The 20,804-nt window shown below is 41.3% G+C and overlaps 1 long non-coding RNA gene across 1 annotated transcript in view; it reads right to left on the minus strand.

The window, feature by feature from the left end:
- The window catches only part of LOC119915566, a 40,746-nt gene that overhangs the window by 16,114 nt on the left and 3,828 nt on the right, over positions 1 to 20,804 (minus strand). The window lies entirely within an intron of this gene.

Consider the following 20,804-nt stretch of genomic DNA (forward strand, 5'->3'; position numbering starts at 1 on the left):
GAACTCCCAAACCCAAAAACAAATCAAACACCGAAACGAACACTACACAACAAGAATACAAGTTCTGACAAGGCCCCGGTTTACACAAAACAGAGATCACAACTTGCTCACTGCACAATCCCTGTTCATTTCCACAATGTAAAACCTGCCAGAGACAAATACAACTGCTAAACAAAGTGCCACTTGTGACACATCATCCGAGGAAGCAAGTGTTTAGGCTCCTGCTTCAGAAACAAACTTCTGACAGCGGGAGATGATGAAACAGAGCACATCCAAAATTATTCTTGCACTCCTCAGAACCTGCTACACCTGCTGCAGCCTGGAGCGTGCCCCTCACCCTCCCCCTGAGAGAAAGACAGATAGAAGGTAAGGAAAGGACCAGAGAAACTAATAAAAAGAAGGTAGAAAAGGAATGGAGGGTGAATGCTAGACTGTATAAGCCTACCATTATTTAGGATTGTAAATTTCCACTGAGCAAACTTCAGGCCATTCCTTTGTTAACCCACTAATGTGAATGTAATTGCAGCAGTACAGAAAACATACACAAACTCCATCTCACTTTAAGAAAAATCATAAACACACACTTGAATGTACACATACAAACATTTCACCAAGCACTGTGACACACTGTACGACCGCATTTCAAATGACACACTAAACAGATCATAAACTTCCACATGTTTACACCCAAACAGAAACACCATTCTTGGCAGAGCTCACGTGTGTCTGCGAGCTCACGGGGTGGGGTGAGGAGGATAGTCGAGACTTGCTCATTTCACACTGCGAGGTGAGCCAGGGAGCAGTAACAGAATCTAGCCATAAAACATGGACGGAGTGGAAAAGGGGGAGGGAGGATGACTACAGTGCATGGTATATAGTATGTGTCCAAATGCCACCTCTTCTAGAATCCCTCCCTCCTAGCCTTTCTCACAGTTATCCATTATCATAACCCCAGTCTCTGTGGGCACGTCTGACACACAAGCCCCGTTTTGGCTCTCATTTCGACCAGCCTCTTGCTGATGTAAACAAAGAGGGTGGGTGTGATTAAGAGTGTGATTAAGAGCTGAAAAATCAACTACAGAATTCTTTGTAATTGATAATAAGCCTCTTGCGCAGCACTGAATAAATATCTTTTTCCAAAATTAAAATTTCTTTGAATTATTCTCCTGCATTGATATTATTTTGATTTTAACGAACGTCGTTATTTTCACTTTAATGTCAGTAGTCAACTTCTCTTGGTCAGCTGGTCAAAGGCCACTTGACAACCTATAAAATCAAACACTGCAACTAAAATCATTTACTGAAAATGGCTTGCTTGTTTAAACTAGGCAGTGCAAACCTCTTCGTATTTCTCCCTTAGAAGTAGGGGGCCTTTTTGAATTTAACCCTTTGCAGTATTATCAAAGTCTGAGGTTCTCAGGAGGGGGTCCACACCTCAAAGGTGCTACTGTCGACAGAAATAACCCATATCCCCATATTTTTCTTCATTTGGGTTAAGTGCATCAGCTCAAGCAGCCCACGCAAGGCTAGGCAATTTGAGGAGAGTGGGAGCTCATTGGAGGGAAGGAGTGGGGAAAGAGAGGTGGATCGACATGAGAGTTAAAGAGGGATAGTAAGGCAGAAGAGTTTTTAATAGCGGGACTATCCTATAAATTATAGCAAATCCACATAAGATGGGCAGCTTCACAACATAGCAAATTGTAGGTAAATTTGGTAAGACTTCCAGATCGTTTGTTTTTTTTTCCTGAAGAAAAAGAGGTCATCAGGTGGATCCAGAGGGCACTCGTTTGTCAAGTGTTCCAGTGACTTTGCCATACTGAGTCTGAAGCGGATTTCACGGGTAATTCTATTCTCGTCGGCAGGCCACAGTGGTGTGTAAAATGAGAGGGAATGCAGTGTTTTGGGAAATCTAATTTAAGGCCTGTGTTTGTTTTCGCGGCCTTATTTTGCAACCAGGAGGTTGGCTCCAAAGAAGCTCAACTCTATCTTTTCCCCTAGTTTCATAACAACAATGTCCAATACCAACATCCAACCAGAACACTTATACCGAAAGGAGGGAAGGGCATTAAGCTCAAATGGGTATCTTTTGCTCTTGTCCTCTCCTAGGTCCCTCTCAGTTATACCACAAAATTAAGCAGACAGTTAATTGGGAGGTTATTCACCGTGTCACAGCAACATATGCACACAAACGTACATATAGACGAATTTAAAAAACACAAATATTAGCAGCCATCTTTTGGCAGCTAATTGCGATGTGCTCCCTGTGGGAGGAGAGAGAGGTCCTCAGTCGATAATTAATCCTCGTTTGGAAAAGTAAATGACATTCATTAGTGGGGAATCGAGCCAAGTGCCATTATTTACATGGCAATAATCTGGAGCATGCTGGTGGTGCTCTTTTAATGTTACAGAAATAACTCTGGGACAGGGGACGAGTAGAGTTGCTTTCCTCCCTTTTCCCATGTCTTTGCACCCAGCCACAATTAAGCCCAGGCGAACAGATGGGGACGCCTCTGAGTGAGAAAGCTTCTCTGAACAACTCTTCATCTCCTTCTTATCTCACTCCCTCATCCACATGTACTCGTGCACACACACACACAAACAGCTGAAATAAAGACAAATACACAAATCTAGGCATGCACACACAAATACACTTCAGAAATATATACGTGCACTTTCGGGCACACAACAGAGCATACAAAGTACTGAGCATACTGAGCTAACTTTTAACATTTACTGCAGAGAGACAAGCCTCTTACAAGAGGCTAAACAAGAACTTTGAAAACGTGGGCACATTGAAAACCATGAGCTGTGACTTAGTGCAGACATTCAGAGAGAAAAAGACACTAGTTTTCAATGTTGCTGAAAAGCAAGGTTTTACATGGCAAATGTCAGCTGTTTTCTGCCAAGACATCTCTGTTTTTCTTACCACGTTTGTTATTTATGAGTGTTAATTGAGAATACATTCTACTCATTGGTTAGTACTATAGGATTATAGATAGTGCATGCTTTGTACACATTTGCCGTACAAAACATTATACAATAGGCTTGGGCTGATGTAATGATCAAAATGTTATACAATGGGCCATTTGTTGCACAACCCTGAGGTTTTCCATAATGGTGCGAGCCTCTCCACAGTGTACTGTTAGGGATGTACACAAGAATGGAAAGCTATGAATGTAAAGACAATGCAGATCAATTCCGGCATATGACTCAGCAACTTCAGGGGTGTATTTTAAAAATGAGAAAAGCAATGAGAGGATGCATAGAAGAGAAAAATGGTAGTCAGCTACTCTACTTTACTATGTATGTTATGTATTATAAATATAATAATATATACTTAGAGATATAAAAAAGCTTTTGCTTGCATGAAATCTAATCCAACTAATTTTCATTGTTGCTAGTTTTACTGCATGTAGCGTACACTTTTAATATGGACCCCAGAAAGAGTAGCTGATGCCAAGAGTAATTGCTGACAAGGCAACAACTAACGGGGGATCCAAATAAACAATAAACACAATGCCCTAATTTCAAACAGTTAAACCCAAAATGTGATTAAAACACACTTTCCAACACAATGCTTCATATTGAAATGGGACGTGTAATTTCTGATTATGTGCTGAATGGAGACGGAGAACCTTTTGTTGTAAACCTTGTATTTTGTACCTTGCTGTTTTCTTCTATGCCTTCACCTGTAATTGTCTGTGTTTCAGCAAACCACTTTGAGTTACGTTTCTTTTATAAAAGGTGCTACATAAAGAAAGCTTTGTTTGAATAATTGATTAGTGGACTTTTGTGTGTCAAAGTCAAGTATGTGTCATTTTACAAAACATCACCCCATACTTCATCTTTTTCAGGATCATTATCCCTGCTGACCTGGATCCTCCCGGGTTTCTCACTTTGTCCAATATCAGGCAGCCATGAAAACCAACACGCCTGTTATTGTGTAGCCTGTTACCTATCTTTGTCCCACTAAGTACAATGATTAAGGTATCAGTCCTTGGGGAACAAAGTGACAAAAACAGAAGACAGAATTGAGCGTATACATCACAGCGTCACAGTTTCAGCATGCCCTTAGCCTCCTTGGACATGGGGGACAGTCCCTGCCCCCACTGGTCATGCTGCTGGACAGGGAGTGTTCCATCAGAAAGTGTAACCCCTCCTTTATCCATAAGATTAGGTAACATCATCTTATGTTTTCTGACACCAAGGAAGCAGCCCAGAGCACCGTAGGGCCTCCTCCTCTGTCATATTCTGTTACGTCTCCCAAACAATGGACCCTGTCAAAAACACAAACATTATATATCGCCTTATCCCTCCTACTTCATCCCTGAACTGTGAAGTTGTGAAGTTACAAAAAAGCCTAAACAAGGGCATTGGGGATTGTTAATTTTGAGCTTTTGCTTGAGTAACTGATGAATTAATGAATGCATAATGGTGTCCATTATGTAAATGTAATGGTTGTCTCTCCTTTGTGACCAAACTTGAAATTAAGTCTACTTGCGGTCTTTCCTCCCTTGACGCTGGATGCCATGCTGTTATTTTAGCTATAGGGAGGACTGAGGCCTAGCATGACCTTTCCAGAGCCAAAGGGAAACTTCCCCGAGAAATCCGATAAAATCCAAAGTGCAGGCCTCGCTAATTCGTTCGTCCAGCTCGCCACACTTCCGCGACCTCTTTTCCTTCAGCCACCCCCCACCAACACCCAATCGATCTGCTTATCTCCTGAGATCAAAGGCTTGCACCGCCGTTGTACATTTAGCCTCGGCTGGGTCCTCCCACGTCATGTCTAAATATTAATGATAATAAAGTCTCACACCCATCCCTGTGTCAGGCAATTACAGCCAACATTGATCCTCGGCTCTCTACTCCAATTAGAACTCACCGCTCGTAATGCGTCCTAGCACATCAAAGGATAACAGCCATTGATCCACTCCTGGATCTTAACGTTTACCGTTAGGAGAGAGGGAGGGGGTTGTGGCACGGCAGTGGAGGGAAGCAATATTCTCACTAGAGAAGAAGAGGGGAGAAAAGAAATCATTTTATCCACCCAGTCAGGTAAAGGAAGTGCAGAAACTCAGAGGGTAAGACATGGCAGAATAGGCTCAATAATAACAGACATTCTGACAGTTCAGAAGCCAACTAGCATCCGGAACCTTGGAAAGACTACTCCAGGACGGCATGGCTACATTAAACACTGAAAACTCTTCTCTATTTTATTTTGGCCAGTTTTTATCAATCAAAACCATGGAGTGCATATTCATCAATGCTGTGGTGGTCTGCCCATCATACTTGTAGACACAAGATCACTAACAAGTGACTGAAAAGTCCATTTGTAAGTTCACATCAGTGACAAAAATTCCTACACTGTTGCCCATCAACTGACTCACTGCCAGACTTGCCAACTTCCAAATATCGATGACTGAACTACAACCAAACTTAATAAAAAAGGAGGAAAAAACTCTGATCAGGCTTATGGAATACAGGTCTCAGTGGGAGGAAAGACAAGCTTCAGTGAAAAGTGAGTTATCATGTCACCTCCTACATCTATGTCTTCAGGCCAACTATCTTTGACAACTGACCTTTCTGACATCTTAAAGTTTGAGGAAAGGCAAATATTTTAAATAAATGTACAGCATACACAACAACATAGCATTCTATAGCAAAACACGCTCAGAAAGAGAAACATAATCAACAACAGGGTCAAATCTGACCCACTGAGTCAATAGACAGCGACACGTCACCATTAAACCAGGGACATTCCTTGCACAAATGAAGCTAAACAATCCCACTGTTGACACCATTATTTGACAGAGCTTGTTGTTATGCTCTTTCTCCGCTGGACTGATAGCTCGGATAGTCCTGGCCTCGGGCACGACCTCACAGCTGCCTTTGTCACAGAGCTGGAGGAAGGCTTAACCATCGCTCTGGGCTACAATAATACTCTTCAGGGCACCATAATACACTAAAACACTGTCCAACTGGAATGCAACCCAATAGTTTGTAGAGCTGCAATTAATTGACTGACCGTGGCTCGCTTCCTGAGCTAAGCTGAAATATGTTGAGCGATAAGCTAACAAGGGAAAAGACATGAAAGACAGGCACAAAATAACTGCACCAATTTAATTAGTAACCATGCAGTTAGAGTGCTTGTATCAGTCGTGGATCCTGTTGTCTGATGTGTTGGGGTTCATTCAAAGGTCATGGCAGAGGAACTGTGTAAACTTCTTCTATGTTTATTATAAAATGTAGTACCTTATGTACAGGTTACAAAGTGAAAGAACAGTAACGTCAGATACTCTGAAAATGACCGCAAATTTCTCAATTGCTAACTTTCCACATCTATCATCAAAAAACAAATAGGATTAAAGTGCTCAACCCAGCAATCTTCTAGGCCATTATCAAATCATCCAAAAAAAAATTAAAAGTCTGTAAACCCTTAACACCTTCAGCTATCTTTCAGTATTTGTTTGTGTATATTTTTTCTTCTTCTCGACCCACTGTTCTCTGGCTGTGGTATCCCTCACTATTATACGCTTTGCTAACATGGTGCTTTGCTTCAACTCTGTACCTCGGTCTGTAAACGATGTAATTAAAGATGGGTGAAATGAAACCAGTGTTTAGAAATGGTTTATGTCAAGTCTGTTCTGAAATGCTATACCACAGAGAAACTTTTAGATAGAATGGGTGTGCATCGACATCTTGTTAAATAAAATAGAGTCTTGGCCTGAAGAGTCAGGCAAAATATCTAACCAACAGAACCTCAGTGTGAGCCAGGTCAAAGGACAAAGGCTGTGTAAAAGAGTAATGCAATGGTAACGGTAGGAAAACATTTGTTATATCAGGCTCCTCACATGTGTGTGATACTCAGTGATGCATTCAGGTCAGCTGAGGAGAATGAGGGGACTGGCGGGCTCCACAAACAGGCTGGGAAAGTGACACTAGGATGCTAGGCCAAGACATCAATGTCCTCACAACTTCCCTTTAACACTGAAGCAATGTTAGCCCTGGCGCCATCAGAATATGGGGAGGGATTTAAGGTTTACATGATGGCTGACAGGATGTACCCATGTGACCCAGCAAACAGTCAGAAAATAAACAAAGCGGCTCTCAATTTTGAGAAGCAATGGTTTTCATGACTTTAAGCGATGGTTTTGAAAGAATTGGCTTATTTGTGTAGAGGTTATCATTGTGGCTACCAGGCTAAGACACAGGTCATGTTAAGTAGTTGTGTTGTTTAAATTATTCAACTAGTTAAACTTACAGCGCAGTGTGTCCAAAGCACATTGAAAGAGTTAACTCTAGCTATACAGGTGTAAAAAGGTTAGGGGTGAGAGTCCATGGCCTCTTGTTGAACCTAGCTGCATAAAGAGCACAATCTGCTCTATGAAAAGTACAATGAGATAACTTCTGTTATGAATTAGTGCTATATAAATAAAATTGAATTAAATACATATATTCAAAGAAAAGTATCACAAGATCTTATGACTTTCTACTACAACTTAGTGTTTAAGTTTTATTTTGTAAATTCTGATTAACTTTTATTTTTTGCTAGTGCCAGTAGCATAGGAAATAACACTCGAAAGAGTGAAGTGAATGACGTGATAGGTCAGCATATTTCATTTTCACAGCCCTGCAAAAACTTTGGCAGATGCAAAAGGGGCAACTAACCTTTGGACTGTGGAAGCAAAGTATATGTATGTGTGTGTAATTAACATTATTTGTGTTCTAGTATACCACAGGGATACTCAGAAATGCAGTAAAAACATTAAATAAAAAAGTGGTCAGTTGTGTTACTGTCCACAAAAAAAGGTTTGGCTGCCAAAAGTAGGAAAGAAAAAAATAAATATATATGTTTGCAAAGTCTTCAGTGCTGGTCTGTGAGCAAGGTTGTTGAGACAGATCACGATGGGATGATGTTGACCCTCGAGGTGCAAACTAAGATCTCTGTCGCCACAGAGACGTGATGCTCGTGGTGTGAGCGGGGAAGTCTTCTCTCCAGTTGGCAGCAGGCCTGGCCTAGCACCAGGGTGCTCAGCCAACAGCTCCTCTCCTCTGTCAGACCCCCCTCCTCCACCTCTTCCTCCACAGTCTCCTGGATGCCAGTCTGCCTGGCTGGTGTGGGCCAAACAAGCCCCAGCCATCGGGCCGAAGGGGCAAAGGAACTGCTGCCAGCTGGGCCAGCACTTCACGGCCGAGCACCACTCTCCAAACAAACAGTGCAGTGGGCCACAGGCCACGGGCAACATGGAACCTGTCATTACCAGCCGTGCATGGCTGGTTCACTCCCCAAAATCAGAGCCAAGCCAAGGGCTTGAACGTGTACTGCACTTGACTCAAATTTCTCAGCCAGGGTATGTCATAAGAGAATCTCTTTCCAGAATGATGCTAGATCATCAGCATATCAAGGTATATGTATCTATTTATCCATTACAAATAATGTTGACTGTAATTGTCATGCAATAGGAAGAGGAATTTTAAGTTCAAGATGATTACATACGAGTGGAAAGACCTGCCTGCCAAACAGTTTCTTAGGATTAACTACATACCATCTAATTATACAACATCTAGAAAACTTCCTATGGTCCCTGGGCTAAAAATGGACTCTATGGGTATTGGACTTCTCTGGGGTTTTCTCCGCTGATCAAGGTTCTACAGGATTTTGTGGCCTAACTCTGCTTTGTCCTTACGACTTTGGCTACAGATGATGGTTTGAGGCATCCATCATGAAAAAAGGCCTTTTCAACATCATATGAATCAGTCAGAAGGAAGACCGTTATGATTCAATGTCCAACCATGCTTTCGCTGGAATGCACCACTGGGACAAAGGCATCGAGGGAGAGATTTGGAGTAACAAACAAAAAAACCTGTGTCACAAACTGTGTGACTGTCAATACTCGCACAGAAAGAGACAGTGTTTCAGTGGGTTTAGTGCCATAATTTAATAGTCTACATCCACAGGTCATGCCTGAATCATTGTCAGAGCCTGCTAATTCAAATAACTATATATCTCTTTCTGTTTTGTTTGTCACATGCACATTCTCAAACATCCCTGACATTCTGATGCAGCATTTTGAAATGAACACCGACACTGATGTCAAAGCCATATCCCAACAAAGACAGGTAGTGGCAAACACACTAAAAGTTAACATTACCTAAGCAGGCTTGGTCAAATGGTCCTCCTAATGAGTCGCTGAAATTTTGGGGGGGAAAACCAGGATCATCATAACGTACATTAAAATTTAAGAATCTAATTATAGTGAAATGAAAACTGAAATTTCAAAGAACACAAATTAGTTGTAAAATTCAGAAATGGGCACTCAAACCTTTTCAGGTGAATGATTGAAAACATCACATTTGGCCAATAACCTACAAAGTTCTAAAAAACAAAAAAAACAAATTATATAGTAAATGGTCTGAGAAGATCAATAATACTTGTTTTTGGCTTTTTCTAGTCTGATTTATATAAAGTATTATAAGTATCTCATTTAAGCTTTTGGGAGTTTTTATGACATGGCCAATGGCTGGTGATTCTGTAGAAATTGCATATATGTCGATGAATATTGTTGCATGATGCAAGAAAAGTTTAAAATTTCTATAAATCAGGATCACCCGGCACTGATCAGTTCTACTGAATCTAATTTGTGGGGGTACTTGGCTATGGATTACAAACAGAAGAAGAATAGATCTATTTTACCATAATTCACATTTACAGTACTTTTACTACAATTTAAAACTAAGGCCTTGGAAAGCTAGCGCTGCAAGGCCGATATACTGTTTAGAGGTTGCTGCTCTGGCAGTTTAAAATGGGCTTTTTGAAGGAAATGCAGTATTTACTACTATTAACTAATTTAAGTATTCAACTAAAATACAAAGGCTAGATGACTCAAGAGCAAAAAGGCACAATCTTACTTTGCACTTTGTCATCTCTTCTTTTGTTATATTTATTTTTTCTGAGACGCTTGTATCCTCTCAGTAGATAATCACACCAATAATTGTAATATGACAATAGAGGGAATTCAAAAAAGATTGAGATGGAATTTTTGTGTGATAGAATACTTCCTTGTGAGATTGTATTTGGCAACTTTTTTTTCTACAGTTCTATAAACTGGAAAGCCCTTCACAGCAAGCACCACCAAACCAAAGTAAGGGATGGGTGGGGTGAAGGTGTTTGTCCTTTTGCCTTTCCAGTGTTTGTGAAAGAAAAAATGAAATTCTATATTTGTGTTTAGTATAAAAGCACTCAAGGTTAGAAGCCTTTTGCTTAGAAAAGAAACCAATGCACTGTTTAAGTATTTTGATGGGACCTACCCTTGAATCCTGATGCCTACAATGCCTTGGCTTACAACCTTTTCACTTCCTTGAAAAAAAGTGGTCCTCTTTTTATAGTTTTGCCCATTGTGATAAAAGGGAACTTTTATGCCATCAACAACATGGCAACAATGTACTGCCTTTGTTTCATCGCACCATCCTGGGGGTCTGCCAGGATGAGATACAGACATACAGAGGCACAGTAAATGATTGATGGGTTAGAAGAAAATATTAAAAAGAGAAAAAAAGTCAAAATTCAGCATTTGTAAATATTTCAAGCTCTTGCACCCTGCCAAAGAAAGATCTGAGGGGCAACAACAATAACTATACTTAACCATCTATCCTGATGCAAACACGACTTAGACAGCTGACTTATATTTTGTTGAGACTATCACTGTTTTGAAAAAAAACTTAGATATCATTGTTGGGAATAAAACTATACACAGTAGCAATGTAGAACCGTGAGCCCCATTGGACATGTTTACTTATTAGGTTATCAGCTGTAATTATTTGGAATCATGTTGTTCAAGAGCACATGGGACTGAGGTCTTCTCTTTCCACTGTTGTATGCCACTGGCTGTTTTAGCCAACAAAATGGACTGCACAAAGATGGCAGGAGGAAGAATTAAATGAGAGTTGACGGAAAGTGTAGGAAAGGTAAGTACAGTGCAAGTGTTTGGGTAAGAGCCACTTCATCCTGGCAAGCAATGCAGCCCAAGAGCAGCTTATCATGGCAAAGGGATCCCGTGTCCTGGCATGGCTCAAGATGGAACAGTGCCTGACATGCGCACACGGGTACAGAGTCCATTGCGAAGATATAGCAAACAAAATAGGCATCCAGTAATGCTGTGGCATTCCACAATATTCTAGGCAGCTGTTGCATAGTGTGCCCAGAAGTATGCACAATGACTTGCTGGGAGGGAACAACAGTCAGATAAGAGACAGTGTTCTAATTGCTTCAAAATGTCCTGGAGAAGGCCCCCTATTATCTATTTAAATCGGCTGATAATGGGAGGCTAGGAGGAGGAGGAGATGGAGAAGGGGGAGGAGGAGTAGGAGGAGGAGGGGGGCGACCTATGCAGAGGGAGAAAGCTATCCTCTGCGCTGCTGTCGCCTCATTATTTTCCGTCTTGACGGACGCCCGCGCTCAACCCCTGGATGAATGGCCCTGTGCTGAATAAGTTATCGCCAGACACACAAAGGAAGAGTGCCACAAACAACACAGCAGTACTGCAAAGCATGAATCTCTTTTTCCTCTCCTTCTCAGTCTTTCCTCCCCCTTCAAATCCCCCCACCCTTCCTCCTGCTCCCTCTAGACGAAAGGCAGGCCCTGCCACAGACTGAGATCTCACCTGTAATTTCTACAGAAGCTCACAGTAGGTGGGGGAAAAACGTAACGGATATAATAAAATGAAAGGGAGGAAGGATACAGGCATCTATGCTTGCTGAAAAGATATGTACCTTCATTCCTCCATTTTGATTCATCTGTCCTTTTTGTTTGTGCAGTTCCTTACTAAAGACAGGGACCTCCTTTGGACATCATCTGAAGTTGTTTGAGAGGATGTTTTTTTATTCTTCTTAAGACAAGGCCCACAGCATGATCAGTGAAGCTGGTTTGGTTTCATCTGATGTTTATTTTGTTTCCTTTTCTGTTGTTTGGACTGCTGGGGCCTGGCATATCAAATCAAGATCACCTCTATACAATGCTCTCTTGTAGGGGTGTGTGAGAGGGTTCCCTGTAGCTGCTAAATGGGAGCTAGGGAATAATGACAACAGGAAACAGTCCATTCCCAAACGGTTATGGCTATCCCTCTCCCTTGCTGTCACTCAAAAGTAGAAGTGAAACTTTTGGACAGGAGAGCCTCTTTTCCCTCTGACCGGGAAATCAGAGGGTGCCGCGGCCCGACAGGCGCTCGACAACAGATCAAACAGGGCGGGTACCCTTGGAGTGACACCTGGAGCCACTTCAAGGGATGAGAGCGCCACTGATCTCCAGTCATCTCGTCAGAACGACACTCTGTCAGGGTTAAAGGAGGGGAAAAAAGAAGCTCTATCAACTAGGATGGTATGAGCGAGGTCGAACGAAGCATCACCTCAATGTCGTGGCTGGCTGACCCTAGAGCATTTGGAGAAGTGATGGTGCAAAGAGTGCTTTTTTTTGGAATGCTCAGCCTTGACGCCTGGTTCAGGGACTAGGGGATAGCTAATTGTGCAGATATGGCAGTTTCACTCAAGATATGACTGAGTTTTTTGCTTTTTTGCTTTGATTGCGAATGTCATCTACCTTAAAATGAATTATCATCTTTAAAGCTAGCTATCTGTGATTTTACTTTTCAAAGATCCAAAGAATTTCTTTCCCACCACATGTGGAATAATTAGAATTCAACTTTGTCCTGACCTATCAAACAACAGAAGCCTGCTATGGGCTACATAATAGAGAGAGGGAGATATGTAGGGAGAAAAAGGGAGCTTTGGCAGCCAGTTAAGCAAGTCAATCCTCAACAGACAAATGCATCCCTTATATAAAACAACAACACGTCTTTGCCCTTGTCAACAACCTCTTCCTCTACAGCCCAGGCTTGTGTGTGTGTGTGTGTGTGTGTGTGTGTATCTTCTCCTTTCAGCAAAAAACGTCCCATCAGCACTCTCTAATGGGCGAGGTGGAGGAAGAGAGAAAAAGACAGATGAAGCAGGAGGGAAAGTAAGAGAGAGAGAGAGGGGTGGCAGTGGTGCTTGTTTGGCTCAGGAGCAGTGAGTAATGAGGCTGAGGCGCACCCTGTCATTGTCCCAGCAGTAGCCTGTAGCCACAGAAACACACACATAGACACACATGAACATTAAAAAGTATCACCTATCTCCAAACAAGACACTTATCTGACATTCAAAACCAAAAAAGTAAAATAAATTGATAAAAATAAAACAGTACTTTAGTATCAAAATGTATGAATTATAATTTTCTCTTAAGAATCCCCTGAATATAAGATACATTCATAAGAGATACTTTTAATAGCGTGAGCATGGTGTAAAATCTCTGACATTCAGTCATCTGATCTCTCGATGATCTCATGATGATGTGTTCCCTCTACAAAGCGTGAATGGAGAGTGAACAACTTCTACTACTACAATGGATGTCTGATAACATGGCCAGTATGCTTCTGACAGTGTACAGTCTGCATGGTTAGAAATGTGAGTGGTCGTCTGCAGGGATGTCCATGTGGACATGAGCAGCTGACACAATTTACTTTATCACACGGACCCTCACGGCTATGAGGATGTGGAAAGCATAATTTTGCCTTTAGAAACCTATTTTTGCTTCTTCTTTTTTTTTTTACTAAAGTAAATGGGCCAAAAACATCAGTAAGGTCTTCCATTACAACTTCCTTGTCTGCCAACAGTAAGAACTACTGCTTTAAACACCAAATATCTTCCTACAGGAGGGTAACATGCTATCCTTAATCCACTTAACATACCCATGATATGCATGCATGCACACACACACAACATCTGCGCTCATCTTGATATGTATAAAGTTTAGCTTAGAGGTTGTGGTAGGGGCAGATACGATTCATGCTTTGGCACTTTGCTGCTTTGCCAAAATAAAAACAGACTGGACATAAAAAGCACAGAATGCTTCCCTGGAGGTGGTAGAAAAGGCCATGGATAGGACTGACCTAGAGGGATGCAGAAATATGAGGGTATAGAGCGAGGGGGTTGACTAGGATGGTAATGATGCCAGGCTGAACAAATTGCAAAGCAAAGGGAATGTGTTTAAATGTAGTACATGGAATTATAGTGGCAGCAACATGGAGAGGAGATCAGAGAGAGGGGTATCCACTGGGAGTGATCTGCCACTCTCGGGACAGAAAACACGAAGTTCGGCTATGGCTACTGTGATGAGTTCAGCTGTAACACAAAGTAAAATATAATGTAAAATAGGGCAAAAATGCCTTACACAGTGTGATACACATGGAGTATACTCCAATATTCAAATGTAAAACAAACCAAGACGAAACATATGGGTGTGTAGGATTGTAAATGCATGTTGCATTTGATGCCAGAAAGTCTGCCGCTGTTCCCACTTTCTGACTCTCGTGACCCCACCACATTGTAATTGAGTTTTTCCTTTGCTCTTGTCACCCTATAACAGGGTAACACAACTAAATTAATGGAAAGAGAAAAAAAAAGAAAAGGGGAGGTAGAAAAACATCTGACTGCAATCTGTCTCATCTTTCAGCTTAAATTAAAAAAAGACTCATCTTTTTGTTCAACTTCATAAGACTTCAATAGGGCCCCAAGACTCCAATCCCACTACAGCTCACTGGTAGAGTTGAATTCCATTAATTATGTGACCTACATATCCCAGCAGTTAATATTCCAGACAGACTGATAGAGAGAGAGAGTATATATTTGCCAATAATACAGGAGAGGGGCAAAACTTACACATCTTAGGGAATCAAAAGTTCCCTTCTCCAGATGCTTTTCTGGGGCCATACACATCAGTTTCTTGGCTCAAAAGAGAGAGGGGGGGGGGGGGGGGGGGGGGGGGACTTGGGAATTTCCTATAGGCAAGAATGAGTTGTACATATTATTTTTTATACTAATTACTCAAACCAACAGGACTCTATTTTGCACTCAACTTGTGACATCTGTGTGAAATCAGAGAAATGAATATGGCCACACATTAAGCCAGCTTGTCAAGATATGTCTTAAGAAAGGAAGTTAGTGTCTTGGTATCAGTGCTGCTGCATTAGCTTGTGAGCTACTGCATCACCCTCACCCTGGCTCATGGGCTGATCTCTTAATCAGTGTCCAGAGCGCATGAGTCCTCTTCTGAAGGCTGAAGCTCTGTCCATCCTGCCTGCCCGTCGCTACTGCCAGTCCCAGCCATGAATATGGAGCTGTTCTGTGGCTGGGAGCTTGCTTATGTTTTCTGTCTGATATCTAGGCCCCATTCCCATTTCAAAGGGAGGTCCACCCGGGGCCTTGACTTTTTGATCTGCCTGGCGACTGAGTCGACCACCTGCATGTGGGATCAGCTGCCAGCGAGAGCAGACAACCCCTCTGCTTCAAAATATACATCCTCCCCCCTTCGTCCTCCCTGCTTCATTGCCCTTCACCCCCTCCTTCCATGAAGCTGCCAGGAGCCTAACTGGATCTGGAGCTGCATCCCATTCCCAAATGTTCTGACTGTGGTGGCTGAGATGCTTGAGATGTTCAGAACGGCAGCAGGAAGGCTCACGCTACAGTCACAGGGCCATTTTGTATTTACACGTTTAATGTCAGTGTGCCACAGTAACAATAGAGACCAAAAAGGCTTCTTGCTTCTCTAATCATGGATGGTGATCCACAGCTGTAACACTTCGCAATGCAGACTGTACCAAACCGATACATCAGTCAAACTTGATCAAATTGGTAGGCAATGAAGGGCAATTACAGTAGTTGAAAGGAAAATCCATAAATAGTTTACATATATAAGTCCCTTGATATTAGAGAGCTAATATCTGTGAACCCAATCAAGTCTCAAATGAGTATCCTTGCTCAAATTTGTCACCTTTGGTGTCCTTTATTTTACAGAACTTCTAAAAGCGTTGAATGATAAAAAGATACCCATGCACATGGTCTTATTTTTAGGGATCCAAATACTGTTTTTGTTCTTATTATTTTCTTTCTTTCTTTCTCTCTCTCTCTCTTTCTTTCCTCGCTCTCTCTGCTAAAAGTGTTTTGTTTGGGAAGCAAAAACTCCTGGACAAAACTCCCAAAAATGGGCACATACTCAGGCAAAAAATAAATGGCCCTCATAGACCTCATGGTGGCACTATAACAATCAATTTTGCGTTTTTGCAATTATCTTGAAAACGGCTTCATTTAGATTTGAACTTCTTTTATTATTTTAATTTCTGGATTCATCTGCATCTTTGCTCCAATGGTCTTCTGCTCTACAAATTTCAATATATGACTTTTTATCACTTTTCTCTAAAACCTATTTTTGCAAACTCGTCCCAGATGGTTTTGGCAATCAAGCTGAAACTTTGGCAGGATCATCTACGGACGTCGCAGATCAAAAGTTATCAAAAGAATTTTGATAATCTGTTTTTTTTTCATTGATTTTTACTTTTGTGTATTTACGTACAATTTGTAACCAAACTTTACATGTCTGTGCAGATGCTCGGCCGAGCTTCATTGAGCAGTCCTGGGATATTCTTCCACTAGGGGGCGCTACACTTGCAAAAAGTTTATACCTCGTAATTCGCTTGATGGATTCGTACAAATTTGGTAATGATTGCGCAAAGTGGGCATGGCTTATTACAAGAAATGTACATTTGTAGACATTTCTCATTCCTAACTTCAAAAAATCTAAGAAAATCATCCGTACATCCTAGAGAGCTGAAGTTTTTTCAGCACATCCACTGATTTGTGACTAATGTTTGCCTCACTGCAACCTATGGTCAATTCAGAAGTCAGTCACACTATATTTTTCAGAATATGCTAATTCAATTAACATCTATATCTCCACAAGTGTTTCTTCAAACACTGAGAGTCATTCTTCAGGAAACGCAAAAGTCGCAGGTGGGTTAGACATTTCACCCAGTAGTCAGGTACATATAATGACACTCTCTGATCTCAAGGTGATGCTGTAAAAATCAAAGTCTGCGTTTCCACAATTATCTCAAAGTCCAAATTCTTTCATCACTTTAATCTCTTAAGTCGTGCATCTGGTCTCCTCTGAAAATGTCAAATGTTGCGTTTTTTGCGACTGGCTTGGATGCCAATCATTGCCGCTCGCGGCTTTATTTACATTTTGGTTAAGTTCAGTCCCTAAAAAGTCTTTTGTTCAATGTCTATGGAGCAATCTTAGAAAGTGTTGCTTGATGGCAACACATTAAAACATGAACTATTAGGCCACCACTCTAAATGTACCTACATTTAGGATATTCTACAACTGACTAGTTTCTATTCTAAGGGTGCTTTCACACCTGTCTCATTTAGTTCAGTTGAAATGCACTAGAGTTCCCCCTTGGTGCGGTTCATTTAGGCAGGTTTGACTGCAGCAATCGTCCGCTTTTGCACACCAAAAGCGGACCAAAAAAGCATACCGAGAACTTCTAGAAGAGGCGGTCTCGGTACGCTTTCTAACAAACTCTGGAGCAGTTCGCTTGTGGTGTGAAAGCAAACGAACAAACCACAAGTCTTGATAGCAGAGATGTGATCTGAGCAATATTTCCAGCCACTCAAATCCATCTGCTGATCACAAAATGTATTCAGCATTCTTATAATTGATCTGTATAAGCCATGCTATGTTTATGAAAATCATTTGGTAACGTATACTTGTCAGTCCATAAAACATTTGTGACAGCGATACCACAGCATACTATAGGCTAATAAGTTCCCAATTATTACTGTACATGTCCTGTTTTTACGTTTTCATTCATATTAGGCTATGCGGTTGATCTGCAGTCTGACATACCTAATCATGCTTATAATAAATGATTACTTTGTGGGCTCTTTACAATACAGATCAGAAGCATTACAGTGCTTCATAGACTTCTGTCAGTCACTGAGGTTTGATTTCCCCATGTGGGCCCTGATGATGCAGGATGACAATCGCCAAAGCTGTCCAATCAACAAGTTACCTGTAAGTCTGTAATGTCATGCTTACTTCTCTTGGTTCGTTTGTAAAACTGCAGTGTGAACATGAACCGGACCAGAACTAAAATGCAACAGTGCATCATTTTTTTCACTTGGTCTGGACAAAATGAACCCGAAATACAGGCGTGAAAGCACCCTAAGATGCCAATGTGTACAAAACCTGCATTTTCCAACAACATAAGTTTAAAACTACTACAAAAGTATTTCTGTATCATATAATATCAATACAGCTACACTAAAATCATCTTTTAATAAGAAATGCAATAAAAGTTGCTAAAACTATTGCAAGGCCAAGCTATTGCCAAATCTTTGTGGGACAGAGGGACTGGTGTGGTGGTGCTAAACAGACATTTTACAAAATGATAATAGATAATTTGATGATCATAGGTATTAATATAATTTCAGGCTTGCCTTTCTGCCTCATTGGGATCATTGCGCCTTTCACAGTATAATTAAAACCCAAAGGATTTCAGAAAACTGAATTAAAAATTAACCACGAATGGATGGCCTGGATGCTCACCACTAGACCACTGACATCGTCTAAGTAGATGAATAGAGCTGACATGATAGAGGCTATGTTTGTGAGACCGTTATCAACAATGACCCAGCCAATCAACAGCACCTATAAACAGTGTTTTATACTAATTACCCTCAATGGCAGTGATGACTTTCACATTCATACATTTGTAAAGATTCATTTTCAAACAAAGCAACAGCTATTTATGATGCGAGAGTCTCTGAATGTTTCTTAGAATAAGTGATATTCACACAGCCTTTAAGTTAATTGGCTTTTTTTGAACCCTGACAGCTAGTTTATTGAGTGTCTAATTGTTTCTCTGCTGGGGTGATATCCACCAGACCATAAAGACACTTCAAGAAGAGGTGTGAGTTTAAAAAAAACTCCAACACTCAACCAAAAAGGAAATTTGTCCTGTGGATCACAATAAATTCCACCATTCCTCTACTTCCACTCCAGTGTTGACGGTTTTAATCTACTTAAAATTGCTGCAATATTTCTGTATCTGCTCCCTACCACAGTTAAATTGCCAAAAATGCAAAAAGTTTTGATTGTCCAAGGCTCCTGGACAAAGGACAAAAATATGATACTGGCTTTCAAATTTTGCTAATTGCTGCATTACAACTAAAAGGAACAGCAAAAATGTATTAAGCCACCAATTAGTTGTCCACCTCAGGTTTGTGTCATAAGTGTAGAGGTTATAATATAATATATAACAGGAAAGATTTACATCAATATTTGTAAAAGTCATTTACATATTCATGCTAGACTTACAGCAATACACTACTTCTATAGCTGAGACAAACAAGTGGAGAATGCCAAACTAACCACCCCCTCAACCCAAACAACAGTGTAAAGAAACTACAATTGCTCTGACATCGCACACAAATACACAATTAATCACAAGGCAGAAAACCAGGGAAGCAAATAATGAATTGAATGGGGAAATGAGGAAGAATTGCCTAAAAGGGGGTTGGGTGAGATATCATTGAACCATCCTGAACTTATTTTTCTCTCTCAGTTCTCCATCTCTGGTTATAAATTACTTCAGACGTTTCCAGCCCACAACCTTACAACAAAACACACTTTCTTTTAGTCCAACAGCGAAGAAACGACAAGAAAAAAATGACTTTACGGGGGGTGTATGTTGTGCTGCTCCCATCAAGCAGAAAGGCGGGTGGTAGTCGGAGAGGCTCACAGCCGGGCCCCACTTTGGAAGGCCCTCATAAATCCTGATTTGAGCGGGGTGCTAACCAGAGGAAGAGAGGCACGTCAAGAGGGGGGCTGGAGAGTGTGGGTGGGGGGGTGTCTGGCTCTTAAAATGCTACGTCTGATTAAGTCTTCCCATTAGGTGACAGCTGAACTTTAACATTAATATGATAATATTGAAATAAGTGTGTTATTTACTTCAGCACCAGACCAGAGGGGGGTGGAGGGAAGAAGAGAGGGAAGGAGGAGGGAATGATGAATGATTTCTGGACAGCTTTGGGTGACATATCAGGCAAGTTGACCCCCCCGCGACACTCTTCCTCTTCCCATAATCAGACTTGACAAAATGGAGACATATGCAGAAATATTGGTTACAGTCGGCGTCACAGCCCTTCTCAGGCCTTCCCTCTCTAGTAACTGCCGGCCGCCCTGTGAGCCGCCCTCCAAATTGTCTACGGGCACTGAAGCATCTATTTCAATTGGCACTTCCTTCCTGGCCCCAGGATTTTACATTTAGTCTGTGTCATTTACATATTACTCTTAATCAAAATCCACAGTGGGCGACAGGGAGAAAAAAAAAAACAAGAAAGAGGGAGCGAGAAACAAAACCGTGGCGTCACGGTTCAGGGGTAGGCACACAGGCACTTTATGAAATGGAGATGTGACAAGACATTACGGGGAGTGTGTGTGTGTATGTGTGTGTGTGTGTGTGTGTGGGGTGACGGGTGCATAAGATAAAGTAAGGGCTATTCAAATATGTGCGTGTGAATGCTTGTGATTGTTGGGGGCTGCCTTGTGCATGAACTAGCAAAAGAGACAAAGACTGTAAGTTCGATATGGGCTGTAAGTACAGTTTGTGAAAAACAAAGGCAAAGAGAAGAAAAGAAAAGGAAAGAATGGAGAAATGTACAGTGCGCACTTGTCTTTACCAGCCTTTTTCTGCTGGATGTTATGTTAAGCGACTCTTCTCCATCTACCCAGGCACTTAACACCAATACCACTGCATGTGCCAATACAGGCATTCGCACTGTTTGTTCAAACTTAAGTTAGTTTGTTCATTCAGACATACAGTATGTGCCATATTTCTGGAACATACAATTGATCAGATTTATTAGAATCACAA

The sequence above is a fragment of the Micropterus salmoides genome, unplaced genomic scaffold (assembly GCF_014851395.1).
Source record: "Micropterus salmoides isolate LMB-PRFRI ecotype aquatic unplaced genomic scaffold, ASM1485139v1 Ms_hic_scaffold_21, whole genome shotgun sequence".
NCBI lineage: Eukaryota > Metazoa > Chordata > Actinopteri > Centrarchiformes > Centrarchidae > Micropterus > Micropterus salmoides.